Genomic DNA, 18,439 nt, shown 5'->3' on the forward strand with positions numbered 1-18,439 from the left:
AAAAGGGATTGATTACCAGCTGGGGTGGATATGTGTTCCCACCAATCTCCCGTTTCTCACTCTTCTTGACCCCCAACTTGTTTCTGCGAGCTCTCACCTTAGGTATTGTAAAGATGAGCTCTCCATCCTGCTTCAGGTGCAGGGGTGCGTAGAATCCAGTTACGTCACTGGATGGGAAATAGTTGCGGACACTGTGTCCTTTCGTCTCTCCTGCGGTAGCCGTAAGTATGAGTGTCTTTTCTCCACAGGAGCCGGGGCCCAGAAACCTAAAGCAGGTAAGTCTCTTGGTGAGTATTTGTTCTCCGTGCTTAGTTAGTGCTCACCATGTATTCCTCTTATGCAGGTGCTGGGATGTAGCTGGCGTCGTGGCCGCGGTGGAGGAAGGAAAGTGAAAGAAAAGCGACTGCTTACTTCTAATGATTGTCTTTTTCTGCTTACAGGTGCCGAGATGCTGCCGGCGACACAGCCGCTGTCGCGCGTGATGAGGCACATAAGTAAGTGGAAGAAATGTGGCCGCTTTAGAGTGGGCACCTCTAATGACTGTCTTTTTCTGTCTTTCAGGTGCCGAGATGCTGCTGGCGTCGTGGCCGCGGCAGAGTTCGGCGAGGCCATGGATGGGTAAGACAAGGCGGCGCGGCTGCGAGCGTTTGAGAGCGCTGCTAATCTTGTACCTTTCCTTTGCAGGATCGTCGGAGGTAGGATTGCTGAGGCCGGATTCCGGTAAGTATAATTTCTAATGCTCGCCTTCTCTTTTCTTGTCTGTTTGCAGGTGTTCCGGGTGCTGGCGGCCGTGTCAGGAGCCAGGATGCAGGAGCCGACTCGGTGAGCGTCCTGCTGCTGATGCAGAATAACGCGAAGCACGTGTATTCCATCGGGCGTGGTTTAAATAGCAGAGAAGTGCTTCAGGTGTGTGTTCTTCCACCGGCCCCACCCAGGTAAGAAAAGAGTTCCTGAATAGAGGAAATAGTTCCTCCCAGCCCTGATGGCTGGGGACTTCAGCCAAACTGGATTGTTCTGGGTAAGTATGCAGCATGGTCTGCCTCAGGTAAGTCCACCCAAGCATTATTACACAGTTTATCAATATGAGCCCGGCGCCTATGGCGCCGGGACTGAAGTCCTTTATGAGCCTGGCGCCAAAGGCGCCAGGACACGGTCCAAAGGGCCCCTGTAGGGGTCTGCTGGGTCCGGAGATGTGGAAGAAGGGTCTGCTTCCGGGGGCGCTGGGCCAGTCCTGGCTCCTCGGGAGTAGTGCTCATGACACCCCCACAGAGGCGGGCTTCCAAGTGATAACTCATCTATCTCCCCTGCAGCTGCAACACTTAACGTTAAAAGGATAAATGTCTCCCTTTCCCAAATTCGATTTCCCAACTGCAAAACTTAGTAGAGGCTTTCTTGTCCCTCATTATGACCGTCTTACCACCAGATGACTCAACAACAATCTCCATTGCATAGACACACCAAGTAGGCAAGTGAGGGATAGAGCACCAATCAAATACAAAATCTTGCAGTGGCAACAGGGGGAAAGATACCCAACATGACAGCAATCCTTTTAAAGGCGTCCTTCCCCTTCCCTGGAAGAGGAAGCACCAGAACCAGTCAGATGGGTGCTCCTGGATATCTGACCCTAATACCCATTGGAGTGATGCTTGACTATTAACCAGTAATCCAACCACTTCAGAGGTTATCCCCAGTTTTAAAGTCCTCATCACCCTCCTATTGGCTAACACGAAGAGCCACAGCCAGTGTCGTTGGGCGGACGCTGAGGAGCAGAGTTATTTGAAGAAGCTACAGTACATTAGAGAAGGGAGAGCTCTTTAATCCTCAGAAAAAGGCAGTGAGAATCAAAGAGTGGGAGAGGCCCTTGATTATCTGAAGAGGAAATGAGCACCAGATAGAGTGTGATCCCTCTGATCACCCATAAAAGGCAATAAACAACAGAGAGGGAGAAATCCCTGTGATCTTCAGGAGATGGGAGCGAGCAGAAGAGAAGAAGTGAGCACCATAAATTCACAAAACAGGTGGTTAAGCAATAGAGAGTGGGAGAGCTCTTTAATCCCCAGAGGAGGGGAGTGAGTTTCATGGAGGGGATAGATCCTTAATCCTCAGAAGAGGGGGTGAACACCAGAGGGAAGTGCCCCCTGATCTCCCACAGTTCTTGCATTCAGCATTTAAAAAGCTTCTGTACTGTTATTCTTTTTGCACCATTTTGTATTTTTCGGCATTAAAAAGATTTCACCTTATATCACTGGATGAAGAGTGTGGTGGCGGTATAAAAATAAAATGTTCAATGTCATTCTTTGTTCTAAAAACGTATGTGAACAAAAAATGATAAATCAGACAAACAGAAAATAATAAACTTCAATGTGTCCGCCTTTGTGAGTGATTAGAGAAGGGCTCTAGAAGCAATACCACATAAGCGTGAAAGAATCAAATAAGGTATTCCTGATAGCTCTGTCTCTAGAATTATGGTCTCATTCTTCCTCCTCCCAATAGTGATATTACTGATATTATAAGTCCCCATAAAGAAGAATGGGGTGGTCCTATGTAAGCCTAGAAAACCAGCCACACAAATCACAATTGCCCACATTGCGGAATCTAAACTGCATTTGTTGTGAATACGCAAACCACACTTGCATATTCCATGCAAGTTTGAACCATTGTAAAAGGGAAGTTTGTAATACTCCACATCAGTGCTGGTTTGATTCCAGTATCCAAATGATATGACATGCACATGTGCTCATTTTCATGGTCTTTTGTTAGTAGATACATTTAAATGTATGAATGCTTTATCTTGTGTTATTTGTTCCTTGTGCATTCTGTGCACCAATACTGTCTTCTGTCTCTTAGTGGAGGAGCTTACTAAGCGGTGGGTGGGCACTCAAACATTTTGTGTCAAGGTGTTCAGTGATAAAGTGTCCTGCTCACAAACCTTTGGTATTATGGAGTCGTTTCAGCACAGTCAGGAGTAGTGGCATGTTCTGTGTGTCAGAAATGTGACAATGTTGCGTGTATATGATGTGTAGTCTTGGTTCTTTTTACTGGTGCGGAGGACACCCATCGCGTTGCTGTACTCACAACAACGCCGCGTTTCTGAAGCCGAGTAACTATGCTCCATATGCCGGTCCTGCACAGAACCAAACCACTGTCGATGGATCAGGCCTGGGTCTGTTGGGCACACAGCCGACTCGCCGCGACAGCTGCTGGGGTCTCGGCAACTTCCCGTGGGACACAGTCCTCTCTCGACCTGCAAGTGTTGGGGTGGTCTCGATGTCGCAGCCGTGTCCAGAGAAGCAGGGCTCACTTCTCACATCCCACCTTCGTCGCCAATGTTGTGCCAATAATCACACCAGGTAAGATTATCATGGGTTTTATTGGCTTGCATGAAGAGCATCAGACAAAGACCCCCAACACATAAAACAACCCAGGCTTAACTGCCAACACTTAAGAAACAACAAACACAGAGGATTCTACATTCTAGAATGGGCCTACCTCATATGCTTATCCAGGAACACACAGATGCAGGCATAAGCCAGATAGACAGAAGCAGGAGCAGCTGCCTGATAACATACTTACTCTTGTCAAAAGCATAACATAACTTGTCATTTACATAACACTATGGAATTGGTAGAGTGAAGTAAAGGTCCTCAGTTCGAGTGGTAAAGAATTTCACAGCTTTGGCCCAAAAACATAAAGCCTTTTGTCTCCCTGAGACTTGTACGCTGAGGGCGCTATAGAGAGAAGGTGGAGTCCGCAAGAACGCAGCAATCTCACAGGCTTTAATGGATGAATCAGGTCCCGCAGATATTGCAGGGTGATGCCATTGATACATTTAAAGATAAGGTAGGATGCCTTGAATCTGATACGATCTTCTATCTGTAACCAATGTAGAACTCGACGATAGGATGACACGTGAGCAGCTCTGCTCAACTTGAACATCATTCTGACAGCTGCATTTTCTGCTTTTTGGAGTCTGTGAAGTTGTTTATATAGGATTCACAGCAGCTGACTATTGTAGGACTCTAAATGGGCACTGGTCAATGCACCAAACACAGATGCCTGAACTTCTTTGGGAATGTAGGTGAGAACTTTACATAGATGTTTTAGCACAAAGTGCACCGCCTGGACCTTTGCCCCCACTGGTCCTTCGCTACCAAGATTGTCTTGCCACACACAGCCCAGGTTTTTTACCATGGACACAAACTTTAGACTCTATCCCAGCAAAGTTGGGATAGGCAGTTTCTTGGCTAAGGTCAGTAGGTGTCTTGGTCCAAACAAAATAAGTTTGGTCTTTGCCGCGTTGAGTTGTAATTGATTATTGGACATCCAACCACTTACTTCATCTAGGCAGTTTCCCAATCTGCTAAATATTTCAGCAAAATTGACAACCCTAATGAAGATATGGGTGTCGTCCGCATAAGAATGGAATTTAAACCCATGGCGTCTTAGGATCTCCAGAAGGGGACGAACATACAAATTGAATAATAGTGGTGAAAGGGATGAACCCTGCGGGACATCTTTACAGTGTGACACACAGCACCTTCAGTGCAGTGGCACAGGGAAGGCTCTCAGATTTCCCAAAGGTTTAAATACCTTCTCTTGGTGAAACTACTGTTTCTAAGAGCAGTGAAGTGAAATTGACTTTACTTACATTTTGTAACTTTTCTAGACCCAGCACACACTATCTTACAATAGGGTGTTGGAGGGGGTACTTAGCATCCCCTTCGTCTAGTTTCTCACGTAACATTTTTATACCATTTCTACAATTAATGGCTGGTGGTAATGGTTTACCTTTTCCTACCATTGTGTGTTTTTACCGCAGCCTGCAATTGCAGCTACATTAAGACACCCATGGGTTCCCATTTTGTCAAAATGGCCCTGTCTTCTTTTTTTGCCATTTCTTGTTGGAAAGGTCCTTCCTGAGATTTACTCTGCGCGCCAAACCAGGTTTAGCCCCTTTGGTCATTTTGTCTTTGGCGGAATTCACTGGTGAAGCATGCCTCTGGCTCGAGCGTGTCTGGCAGGGCAGGAAGCGAGGGAGGTGCCGAAAGTCCCTGTGCTTAATCCCCTTGGTTACAGGAATGCACCCAAAGATGATTGGCCGGCTGGCTGTCCTTGGAGGACAGCCATCCTGCTGTGTGAGTGACAGCTAGGCTGCAGATCGAGAGCATCTTTTTTAAGTCAGAGTCCTCTGGACTCCCATGCAGCAAGACTGACCAAGCCTGAGCCACCTCAACAGAGTGCTGGACCCCAGATGCGAGGAAAGTCCATAAAGGTATCCGAGAACCGTGGTGGTGCTGTTTGTGAGAGCCAAGAGGAGCTGAAACCGCAAAGTGCTGCTGATCTGAGGTTTGCACATTGCTGCCACCAACCTTTAGCACCAGAGGTTCACTAGACTGACCTGGTTTCCCATGGTGTTTACCCTTTTTCTGTGTGTGGCCCTCTTTGTGAATGTTTGAAAAATGTAGATGGTTGGGTTAAGGGCTACAGAGTGAACTCCTTTGAAGGAATGATACATATATTTTTGTTGGACCTTATTTTTGATGCCTGCTCTCCTGAGCTGAGACAGCACTTGGCTGATTTATCCCAAGAAGTTAGCAAAGGCTGCTGACTTGTGGGTTGCCAACAGGGCCACTCACACGGATTCTGGGGCCACTCACAAAAAGGATGAGGGGAAGCAGCACAAGAAAGATGAAAAAGAGAATTCAAATTCCAACCACCCAAAAGAGGGCCACACACAGAAAAAGGGTAAACACCATGGGAAACCAGGTCAGTCTAGTGAAACCTCTGGTGCTAAACCAGAGAGAGGCCAGCAGAAGCCCCCATTCCAGAAAACATTTGGTAAATGTTATGCTTGTGGGTCAACTGACCATGTGAAAGGGGATCCCAGATGCAAGGGTAAACCTTCAGGGGTCCACACTGCCTCCTTAGCCTTCATCCATGAGGATGAAGTTCATATGGCTAGTGGTAACTTTCAAGTATTGGCTGAAAACCCCATTGGAGTCTCAGCCAGTGGTTCTTTAGTATCCCTGGGTCTGTGGGAACAACAGAATGTAGTTGTGTATAACTCTATTCCAGATAATACCAAAGAATATTGCAAGGACAGTGTACTTGTGAATGGCTAGGGGGCCCCTGCTGTTAGAGACACTGGGTCCAGCATTACTGTAGTGGATGAAACTTGTTTTCAGGCCAGAGGATGTTGCTAAGACACCTAAGGCTCCCACTAAGCTTGCTGGAGGCCCACTCCAGATGATTCCTAGACTACCAGCACTCATCCAGTGCAACAATAGGACTGCGAGGATTCCTGTCAGTATACAAAGTGAGGTGCCTGGGAGAGTCCTGTTGGGGAATGACTTAAAAACTCTTGGAGTTGTATCAAGCACCCCAGTCCTCCCAGTAAAAAGAAGCAGTAGCAGACGAGATTGGCCAGAGAGGCAACCTTAGGTGACTCTCAAGAGGAAGTTACAGAAGAACCTATAACTTCCAGTCCACAGGAAGGACACCCTTCAACATCTGGGACACAGAAGGAGACAAAGGGGAAAACCAAGGTCTCAGGAAAGAAGAAAGGTGTCACCCCTGTTCAAAGGACAAGGTCACACCTGTGAACCCTCCACCAGCTGAGGCTGAGTGTGAGGAACAACCAGAGAATGGTGATACAGCTACTGGTGAAACAGAGCTGGAAGAAGCCCTTCCCTATGTTGGAGATCTGGATCCTAAAGACCATCCTGAGCTGCAGACTTTGTTTGCAGAAGGTGAACCCTTCTGGGGCAGACTTCAGCAGAGGTCAAAGAGAGTGTCCTACTCTTGAAGGTCTTCACCAACAGGCAGCTTCACAGCTGGATGGGCAAGAGCCAGGGAAGCACAGGCTGTACTGGGTGGAAGGCCTTCTTTACAGTGAGCCTATTGAGTCTACCCCAGGAGACTACAGAAGATGTGTAGTGCCTCAGGAGGTGAGAACCCAGTTTCTACAGTTAGCCCATGAGATTCCTCTACCTGGTCACTTATGTTTTAAGAAAACCAAGGAAAGGATTTCTCTATATTTCTAATGGATCAAGATTTGGACTGATGTAGATACGTTCGGTAGAAGCCGTTGCACTTGTCAGACTTCTGGCAAGAGTGGAGCCAAGAACATGGCACCTATGGTCCCCCTCCCAGTGGTGAGAGTTCCTTTTGAGAGGATAGGGATTGACATTGTTGGTCCTCTAGACCCTCCCACATCTTCAGGCAACAGATATATATTGGTTGTGGTAGACCATGCTACCAGGTATCTGGAAGCCATACCTATGAGGACTGTTACTGCCCAGGCAGTGGCTAAGGCCCTCCTTGGTATTTCTACCAGGGTAGATTGTTCGAAGTAGGTTATCTAAGACAGAGGACCAATTTCATTTCCCACTACATGCAAGCCATGTGGAACAACTGTGGAGTGACCTACAAGTTCTGAACAGCCTACCATCCCCAAACCAATAGATTAGTGGAGAAGTTTAACAGAACTATGAAGAGCATGATAGGTGCTTTAGAAGAACCCCTTAGAAGAAAGTGGAACCTTCTACTGCCATGCCTTCTCTTTGCTTATAGAGAAGTCCCTCAGGAAGGTGTTGGCTTCAGCCCCTTTGAACTCCTCTATGGCCATCCGGTTAGAGGTAATTGGCCCTAATCAAGGAAGGGTTGGAGAGTGTTCCTTCCCTCAAGCCAGTGAGAGTCACTGACTATGTGTTAGGTCTCCGAAGGAGAATGACACAAATGATGGCTGAAGCTTCTGATAACTTGAAAGCAGTTCAGGCTCTGGTTAAACATTGGCATGACCAGAAGGCCAACATGGTTGCGTTTACTCAAGACGAGCTAGTACTAGTTATGGTACCTACAAGGCAGAGGACCTTACATGACAAATGGATTGGACCCTTCAAGGTTGTGGGCAAACCCGGAGAGGTAAGTATTAGTGGACTTGGGCAATCCCAAGGAGGCCCCTAGGGTCTTTCACACTAACCGCCTAGAGGCATATGTATCTAGACCAGAACTAGGAGCTTTTCTCTTAGCATCTGATCAAGAAAAATAAAAGGAGTTAATCTCTCTTCTGATCTGACTCTGCAACAACAGGAGGAGTGCAAAGTTTGTGTTAAATCAGTTTGCCTCCCTGTTTTCAATGACACTAGGCTTGACCCCTTGGGGCCAGCATGATATCCTCACTGGTGACTGTCTTCCTGTCAAAAGCAGGGGTTACAGAATGTCAGACCATGTAAGCACCCACATAAAGGGAGGAGGTGAATAAGATGCTTGATCACGGGGTAATAGAGTCATCTACCAGTCTATGGGCTAGTCCAGTTGTTGCTAGTGCCAAAGGCAGGATCTAAGGAGTTGAGATTCTTTGTGGACTATAGATGCAGTCACCACAACTGATGTCCATCCTTTACCTAGGACAGATGAGCTGGTGGACAAACTTGGTTCAGCCAAGTTCCTCAGTGCATTTGACCTAACATCAGGCTATTGGTAAATAGCTCTGATAGACCATGCCAAGGATAAAACTGTGTTTTCCTCCCCAGGAGGCTTCTACCAGTCTAAGGTTATGCCTTTTGGACTAATAAATGCACCTGCTACATTCCGAAGGATGGTAAATCATGTTTTGAATGGGATGGAGGACTTCTGCATGGCATACTTGGATGAAATTGAAGTGTTCAACCCCATTTGGGAAGAACATCTTCACCACCTAGGATATGTATTGCAGGCTCTTGAGAAGGCCCATCTGACCATGAAGGCAAGCAAATGTCAAATTGGTCAGAGCAAAGTGGTCTACCTTGGACATGAGGTAGGAGGAGGTGAAATAAGGCCATTACCTAGCAGAGTACTAGCTGTACAAGACTGGGCCACCCCTTCTACTCAAACCCAAGTGAGAGCCTTTCTAGCTAGGTCTCACAGGTTACTATAGGAACTTCATTGAGAACTATGGGACCATAGCTTCGCCCTTAAATGTGATCTCCTCACCCAAATGCCCCAAAAAGGACAGGTGAAATGAGGAGTGCACTAAGGCATTTGAAGGACTTAAGAAAACTCTTTGTCAAGCTCCAGTCGCGAGAGATCCTGACTACAACCAATCCTTTATTGTACAAACTGATGCTTCAAATACAGGAATAGGTGCAGTTCTGAGTCAGCTGGATGAGAAAGACAGGGATCACCCTATCTGCTTCATCAGTAGGAAAACTGAAGGACCGTGAAACAAGGTGGGCAACCATAGAACGTGAATGTTTTGCCATGGTGTGGTCTTTCACAGAGTTTAGACCATACTTGTATGGATCTACATTTGTAAAAACACAGCTACAATAAAAGAGCGAAGTGAAGAAACCAATGCTGAAATGTACTCTGATAAAATAAGAGCACTACAGTTAAAAATCAGTTATGGTAATTGATAGACATCCACCCCTAAATAGAACAATGGTGTTATGAATATTTCATGAGATTATACCCCGTAAAGTAATAACAGAAGATAATCTAATTGTAGATCAACTAGACGATAAGTTAACATAACATCTATTATCTGGCTAAAGTCTCAACTTATAATGTGTTATATCTTTCAGCATGAGGATGAATTGTTCAAATTAGGATACTGCTGCAAAGAAATTGAAATGGAAAACATTAAATATCTGTTGGAAAAACCAAAGGATACTAGTAGGACCAGCACTTCCAAAGTACCAGCACAACATAGCAGCGGTACCATGGACCAGCACTTCCAAAGTCCTAGCACAACATAGCAGCGGTACCCTTCTACAAAAGCTTCAGATTATTATGTCTGAGGCTAATATATTTCCAAACATAGCAACGAAGGCAGTGCAAATTGATGAAGAGCATGACAAAGTGGGATATTGTCAATGGCTATCCACCGACTTTAAGGCCCATTTCACAGAGATATCACGATAATATGTACTTATTGTGTTCTTGGAATACAAGAGGGTTTTCGCACCTATCATTAAATGGAGGGCTTTTGGAAAACATTGATTTGTTTAGAATAGTAGCACTACAAGAGACATGGATGACTGAACCCTGTGTGATTGATGGGCATAGCACACTTCAAGTATTGGCAACAAAGGGGCCAATTGGGTAGACCACGTGGTGGGCTTCTTGTGACAGTACCCCATCCTTGGCTTCTAACAGCGATGCTTAATACATCGCTGGTACAGGCAGCAACAATCATTTCTGACATGCTAGGATGTGATCCAGTCCTATTAGACACTCCGAATATAGAAACAAAAACTAACATTACTATGGTGAAAAGAATTTTAGAATCGACGAACAGAGAGACCCTGGTGTTTAATTATGGGAGACCTCAATGCAGAATAAATGCTCCAATGGACTGTCCATTTACGTTAAGCAAATCAGGACCGTTGTACACCCGCAAAACCAATAGGCAGGGCAAAAGCTGGCTGGAGATGTTTCAATTTTTCAATTTCTCAATGCTGAATGGCGATTCTGACGGCGATTCTGACAAGGCATTTACAAGAATCAGTTGGAAAAGTGCCTCAACCATTGATTATGTATTTACTAATGAAGCGAGAAGGAATCTTGTGAAGGACATGGCTATATTACACCATGAAGAAAACGATCATCTCCTGCTGTGTGTATTGCTAGATGCATGTGATAGCCAGAGTGAAGTCATATTATATGGCGATATCTTACTAAATGCCGGCAATAACCGCATATGCTGGAATCCTGTTAACCTAGCGAAAGCTTGTCTAATAGCTGAAAAATGTCTCTGCTGTTTCACAGAGCGCTGGCAAAATACAGCTGTAAAAAAGGCATAACTATATAAGTGATTTTTCTAGCATAATGAAATAATGAAACAGTTATAAAAAAAAGTTTTAAAACCCCAAGCGAACGGTAGAACCGACCCCAACCAAAATATAATCAATATGACCGTAACATCCTATTGGCAAAAACAAACCTTAACAGAAGATATCTCTAAGGCACTAAAAAGTGAGCGAAAAGATAAATTACTGCCTGATATCCCGAAATCCATCAAAATTCTGAAAATGAAATATCGTAGCTGGCTGCGTAGTCATAGAACAAAAGCTACATCCGGACTATTGAAGAAACTAGCACATCATGCTTAGACGAATAATAATACTGGGATTTGGACCACATTGAGAGGTGCTGCAAAGAAAAACATGCCAATTAACAGTGTCCCGGAAGATAGTTTGCGGTGCAACATTCGGAACACCATAGTTGCCACGTCACCGCAAGATGAGGTACATATAGTGGATAAAGCAAAATGGACCTGTAAATCGTCCAGAGATAACATCTCGATGATGATAGCAAAATTACCTGCATCCAGAGCAATAGGCCCCGATGGCAAATGTAATGCCCTTCATAAACTCTCACCCCACCTCTGGGCGAAAGCCTTTCCTCCTCTATTCAGTGAAATAGGCTCCAGTGTAACTGTCCCAAACACATGGAAAGAGAGCACGATCCTCCCTGTATGTAAAAAAGGCTGTTAATTATCGCATGCTGGCCATGTTTGTTATCCCAGCAAAAAATGTTTGCACGTGTTGTACCGAAGAACTGAACCAGTGGATAGATGATCACCAGATCCTACCCCACAACCAGACAGATTTTCGGGCAAAATAGAGTATTAGCCACAACTTATCATGCCTGACCTCGACCACAAAATATGCACGGGAAAAGCATAAACTCCCGGTGTATGGGGCATTTATTGATTTTAGCGCAGCCTTTGACATGGTCATGAGGAATAAACTGTGGAACAAATAAGTTAAATGGAAAATTCCTCATGGCCTGTTATACATGATTCAACTGGTCTACACTGATCCATGCCTGGCTCCAGCAAGTGGGCCAGGGGGGCCAGGCCCCCCAAGAGCCAGCCTCTGCCCCCCTTTGCAAGGAGGCCATGTCAGTGGTGTTATATGTCTCGGGAGAATAGCTCAGCGGCAACGTGCACGCCTTGGAAGCAAGACGACACAGAGCAACACAGGTTCGATCCCCAGCTCCGCGCTTAGAAACCTCTGGGTATTAAGCGCGTTATAAATAACCTATCATATCATACAGCACTGGTAACCGAGGGAGTGGGGGGTGGATGTCACTCAAACATTCAGCAGCAACTTCAAAGACATCATTCTGAGAGGCTGAATTGCAGGAGGCTTGGCCAGGATTTGTTTTCTTGCCCTGGACTATGATTTTTGCCCCATAAAAGTAGAAATGACCAGGGAGATGGAGGAACATTCACACCTCTAAGTAAGGTAGCACACTTATTCAAGCAGGCTGCCTGCAACTATTTTCTCAAACCTAAAATCACAATTTTGGTTTCTGTAATGTGAAATTTCACATGTTGTTTAATAAAATGGTTAACTATATCAAACAATAAATGACAGGTAAAGTTGCTTGAACACAGATTTCTGCAGAACGTGCTTCAACTGACTGGGGGCCCTTACAAATTACATTCAAAGTATATATTATGTTGCATTTACTACTTGAGTATAAGTGAACAGATAAGGTTATTAGTAACAAAAATGTATTTCAGGAGGGGAGAGTGAAGTAAAATCAAAAGTGATAAATGGAAGGCTTTGAATTAAACATTACCATTACCATTGCTCTGCGCAACATTCCATGCTATCATTCTGTAGTATGTCTGTGCGATAAGAGAAGGGGACAAGCCATTAGCAAATGACCTTTGGTGTAGCCACCAAAAAGGTGCAGTTCAATATCAATTGCTAGGCGGTTTTCCATCTGAACTGGAACACAAGCAACCATATGAATCTTTAGGCTGTGTGGTCTAGCAATTTGGGAGGGGCTTCTGTCATTAGTGACAGAGCCAAGGCTGATATGCAAACAGTGGTATGGAAGGCTGGACAGAGCAATGACGGTGGTTCTAATTGATTCAGAGACTTTTTACCTATTAGGTACAACCAGAACGCATGCTGTGGAACACACATAGGATGGTAATAAAATGTGAGGAGAAACACACATCCTATGGGTGTGTCTGGACATTTACCCACCTAACGACTAGCCACGGCTATGTCAATGCCTCACCACCAAACCTTAACCTTTCTAGAACTCTTTGTGCAAGCATTATCACAAAGTAACACCAAATGTGTTTATATCTAAGCATTCTTTTGAGTGTTTAATTACTTACTTGCCTCTGTAAATGAGCTCCTGGTGTAGTACAATGCAGGGTGTTTGTCATATTTCATTGTTCATGCCATTATAGCGCCTACATCAGGTTCATCATGTTATGCCCATCTCAATGCATCCCAAACACAGGCTCTGCAATTGTTAAATGGAGCACTGTCATGTGCATCACTCTCTTATCAAAAGTTAATTCCTTCACAGATAAACAGTATAACCGAGAGACGGGCCCCAATGGATCAACAAGGCACCACAACAGAGGTACCCCTTCAGCTACAACGCAGCGACAAGAAAAAGCAAGTCCACACCTGCCCAAATGGTATGAGCCCAAGTTCACTGGGCCTGACGAAGTGGAGTTCACAACCCCAACATATGTCAAACTTGAACATTTGTGTGCTTGGGTGCACCTAACTGCCTTGCGAAGGACACAAGTACAGCACCTCAACTCTGATAAACAGTCTCCAACATTGGAACAAGCCACGAAAGTGGAGTACATTCACAGACTTTAAAAACAAACATGGAAGTGTGACCCTTCAGGCATAGCAGGACAATTGCTACAGTTAGTATGCAAAAAGCTAAAGAGAATAGTCATAGAAATATGAAAAACATTTTATAGGGATAAGTTGTCTATTTATCTTCTTTTTTTTTAATCCTTTTAACAGAATTGTTGAGACTGGGGCATGGAGGTACTAAGCAAAATAATACACAAGTAGAAAATGTATTTGCACTGAGGAATAATGTTATGATTATATGTAAGAGACAAGTAAGCACAGAATCAAGGAAAGTGTTAGATGAACATCACTCAGATGGCGCAAACACATGGTACAAAAGGATGAAAGAGTTCCTTATGACGGAAGTAAATGAATCATGCTATATCTGTGGGATTATCCCACATGCGGTTGGCACCCCCAGACTGTTCTTATTGCAGGAAGCGCCGACTTTGGAGGCACAGTGCTCAGCGCATTTAGTAACTTGTAAACTTCACGGCCAATTCCAGGGGGGCACAGTATATATTAGAATGGAGAAAAGATCAACAGAAAAATGAGAAAAGCTGGGAAAACAAGAAGGCACACAGTGTCCACAAAACCTGCTGATGGTAATAGAAGGAGCAACATTTTGGAATAAGAAGAGGATAAAGGGGCAAGCGGTATTCAACGCAGGGAAGCTAATGGGATTTACAGAAGGTGAAGTGAGGCGAACAGATGAACTGTGGAGAGATGTATGGGCATTGCATGTGAGCAAACTGACAAGTATGCATCAATGCTCTCACTTCTCCACTAAAACTAAGGGCATCCTGTCCTCTATTCCCTCTTCCTCTCCTTCCTCCATCGTGCCCTCCTTTGGCCATCCCTCCCTCTCTTCCTCCTTCCTCCTCTTTCTCTCTGACAACACCTGACAAGGTTTCTAGACAAGTCCGATCTATGAAAGTGTCATCCAAACAGGTGCTCCCCTGCTCCTGCAGAACCATCAAGGACCACATCGACACCCTCGCTTCAGCCTTGGACGATTTCTGTAATCACTTTTTTGCCACTGGAACTTTCCCCTTAAGCACTCTCTTGGCCACTCCCTCGTCAAGAAGCTGTCTGCCGATCCTACCTGCCCAGCAAACTATCACCCGATCTCCATCACCCTTTTCTTGGAAAAACTCTCGGACACTGAATCTGTCAATTACCTCCATGACCATAAGTCTTGCTTCAGAACCACCAGAGGCACAGAAACTGCTCTCCTGAACATCTGTGGAGATCTCACTAACTTTGATTCCAGCATTCCTTCTGTCCTCATCCTCCTTGATCTTTCCTCTGATTTAGACCCGGTCAACCACGCCATCCTGATCAATCGACTCTGTGAGAACCTGGGCATCACGGATCAAACTCTGGAGTGGTTGACCTCCTTCCTCTTGGGCTGCCCCACCCAGGTCCACCTTGGTCTCTTTCTCTCTGCTAGCTCTCTCTCTAACTGTTGCATTCCCGTTGGCTCTATCCTCTCACCCTGTTTTTTTCAACCTCAGTGTTATGCAGATGACACTCAGCTTCCCTTCAGGCTCCCCTCAGTTCCCCCTCCTCTCTCGCTCGCTCATTACTGACTATCTGCAATTCAGGCTTGGTGCACCTCCAACGGTCTCTGCCTTAATGCCAGTAAGACAGAGATTCTTCTCATTGGGACCCCTGCTCCTGCTTTCCCTCTCTCACTCTGGCCGCCCACATTGAGCCCTCTTCCTACGCCTTCCTGTGAGGCAAAAAACCTTGTTGTCATCTTTGTCTCCACTCCCTCTTTCTCTCCTCACATCTCAGACATTGCCAAGAAGTCCCACTGCCAGCTGCACCTTCTAAAAGGGACTCTTCCCTTTCCCCTTTCTCACTTTCCCGCAGAAACTCAATGTCCCCGGAGCCCTGGTTCTCACTGGGTAGACTAATGCAACACTCTTTCTCAATCTGTCTTCCTCTACTCTCTGTCCTCTGCAACTAAACAAGAACAGGACAGCAAGACGTATACTTGCCTCAAGCTCAGGGACTGCATCTCTCCAGCCCTGAAATCTCTCCACTAGCTCATGGTGGCTGCAAGGATCAAGTAGAAGACCCTTTGCATTGTCCACAAGGCATTCTGGGGAGGAGGCCTGCACTACATCCAATGCCCTCTTCCAAAATACCTTCCTTCTCAAGCCCTTCACTCAGCTACCTCCAACTCTCTATGGGTCAGACACTTTTCCAGGCAGAGAGTGGGGGGTAGATTTCGCTACTCTGGAATGGCCTCCCTGCCCCTCTCAAACTTGAGCCTGACCACCTGAAGTTCCAGAAGCAGCTCACAACTTTCCTCTTCTCCTCTGCTTTCTCCCTCTCCCTCACCTGCTAACCTATCTGACCTACCTGTCTGCTGTACCTACTGGTTGCTTGGCTACCCTCAGAGTCTCACTGGGTACCAGGCATGTTCTTGATCAGTCACCCTTGCACTGCCTCTGGGGGTACCATGCTCTTAGGGGCTGTATCTGTAACCCTACAGTCCCTTGTCTCCTTGTACTACCCAGGAGCTGTGCTGCCCTAGCGGCACTTACTCAGAGCATTGCTGCCCTGTTTCCCATCCCCTCTCCCTCGCACTTCCCCCCTCCCTTTCCCATTGCACTTCTCATTCTTGCACTTGGACGATCTGAATGACATAAGGCCTAGTAAGATTGTTTGTCTTGTCCTCCCTGTGTTCCGTCCCTTGTCTTGTTGCACCTAGAAGCACCTGTGTACAGCCGCATTATAAATGACTTATATCATATCAATATGAACAACCTGTAAAAAAGTACAGAAACTCACTCAATCTTCATTCTGTTTCAGAGGCAATGGCAGCGTGCCTTTTGGCGTCAATTCAAATTTAAACAGCACTTACCAAATGCCACATTGTATGGACACCGTATGGCAGTGTGGGTCAAAAGCCTCCTATTATCTGCCACCATCTTGGAGCATCCTCTGTTCCTTTGTCACCCTACACGCACCAGTGATGGTTATCCCTGCGAGGCACATGCAATTGCCCAGGAAGAAATCCCAGTCCATTGACCAGCCCCCAAAGAATGTAGGACACTTTGGACTTGCCTAGGGTGCATAGAAAGAAAAGGAGCAGTTACTTTTCAAAGGAAGCTGATGAGGCACTGGAGAAGATTCTACCTCAAGTTCTACCTCAAGTTTTTTACCTCCTTGCTCACCCCTGGAACATGGACTTAACACTATATGCAAAGAACTCTGTGTGCTCAGGCTTGTAGTGCTCCAGAACTGTGGTTCTCGACCTAATAACAGCAATAGAGGGTTGCGTCTGAAAGAAGATTGGCAGCTCTTGCTGAATGTACAGCCCACCGAACAATGTAGAAAATGGTACATTAACTGTAGCCATCAAGCAAATGGCCCAATTGACAAAGGACATGAAAAAAGAGCGAGGAATTGGCAAAGAAGACGACTGGTTAACGCTGCTCACATCATGGATGCCCTGCTGGTTGACTAACGTCTGTTGAATTTAGTTTCTTATCCTCATCCTTTGGGCATTATTTTGGTGTACATACCAGTTGATTATCACCTTTTGTGTGTCACAGACAAATAAAAATTTCTTTGCAGTAATGATCGGGAATGCAACTCCTCGGTAGAAAGCCGAAAACTGTCAAACAGATGAGCAACCACAGGAACAGGTACCCTACAAACATACACAGGGATCCAGACAATGCACTTTGTTCCAAACTCAGTGACCCCACCAACTATCTGGAGTGCTACTTTGATACCCATCTAGAATGGCCCTATAGCTATTTGCAATGCACCCCTTGGGATTACATCATATATGGTGGGGATTTGAGAGATGTAGGGAAAATATGGTACCCAGGAGTGTATATGAGTGGCCAGGAGAAGAAAAACAACACTTTGACGGAGAGCTTAGAGAAACATTCATCCCTCAATGGATGAAAGGGGGGAATGTAGGGGAGTATCAGAATATTGACACATTTATTCAACTTCCCAAACCTGCACGAAAATATAAACTGCAAAAGACACAGTGACAAAAGCGTCCTGCGGCACAGGAAAGCAGCCCCACTTAAAAGGCTTGATGCTAAGGTAAGGAGAACACCAGCAGTCATGCTTTGAGAAGGCAACAATACACACAAACACACATATTATGAATAAACATGTGTCTCTTAGCTAGGCCAAGCATTATTTTGCTTTAGTTTGAAAAACGTATAGGAGTGTTTATATTGATGAATACATGATCGTCATTATATTACATTAGACAAATGCACTACACATAGGCTTTGAGATTTAGGAAGCCATTCTCACAGCATGGAAATCTCCCCCGTCACCCCACACCAGTAAGCAGCAGTCAGACGTTCGCTGAAAGGCACACATCGCAAAGATGCAACATGTATACGGCCACAGGCCAGATGCCGAACAGGAACTGACTAGAGCGAAAGGGAAGCGAACATTTTTCTCAGAGTTTAGTTCACATAGTGAGATCATGAAAGTGCAACATAAAATGATGCTAGATTTCGGAGGTTTAAGTAAACAACACTGTATTCTGATTGATCAGACCATGTAAGGTTTGCTGAGTTCCATTAGCCATGTTCCAGAGAAAATATAACCACTTGGGTTTCTAGGCTGAACAGTCAGACGCAATTAAATGGGGGTCACTCTTTGGCAGGAACTGAGCAGCCAGACACAAAAAAGCATGATTATAGAAACAGAATGGTTGCCTTATAACACTGCCACATGTAGTCTAAATAGTACTTGCAGAGCTTCTTAGGCAAACAAACAGTTATGCAGAGAAAGCATTATTCACAGCTCAGCCGTAATTAAGAAGCAGTTATCAA

This window comes from Ambystoma mexicanum, chromosome 6q (assembly GCF_040938575.1).
Source record: "Ambystoma mexicanum isolate Mex_15411 chromosome 6q, UKY_AmexF1_1, whole genome shotgun sequence".
Taxonomy (NCBI): Eukaryota; Metazoa; Chordata; class Amphibia; order Caudata; family Ambystomatidae; genus Ambystoma; species Ambystoma mexicanum.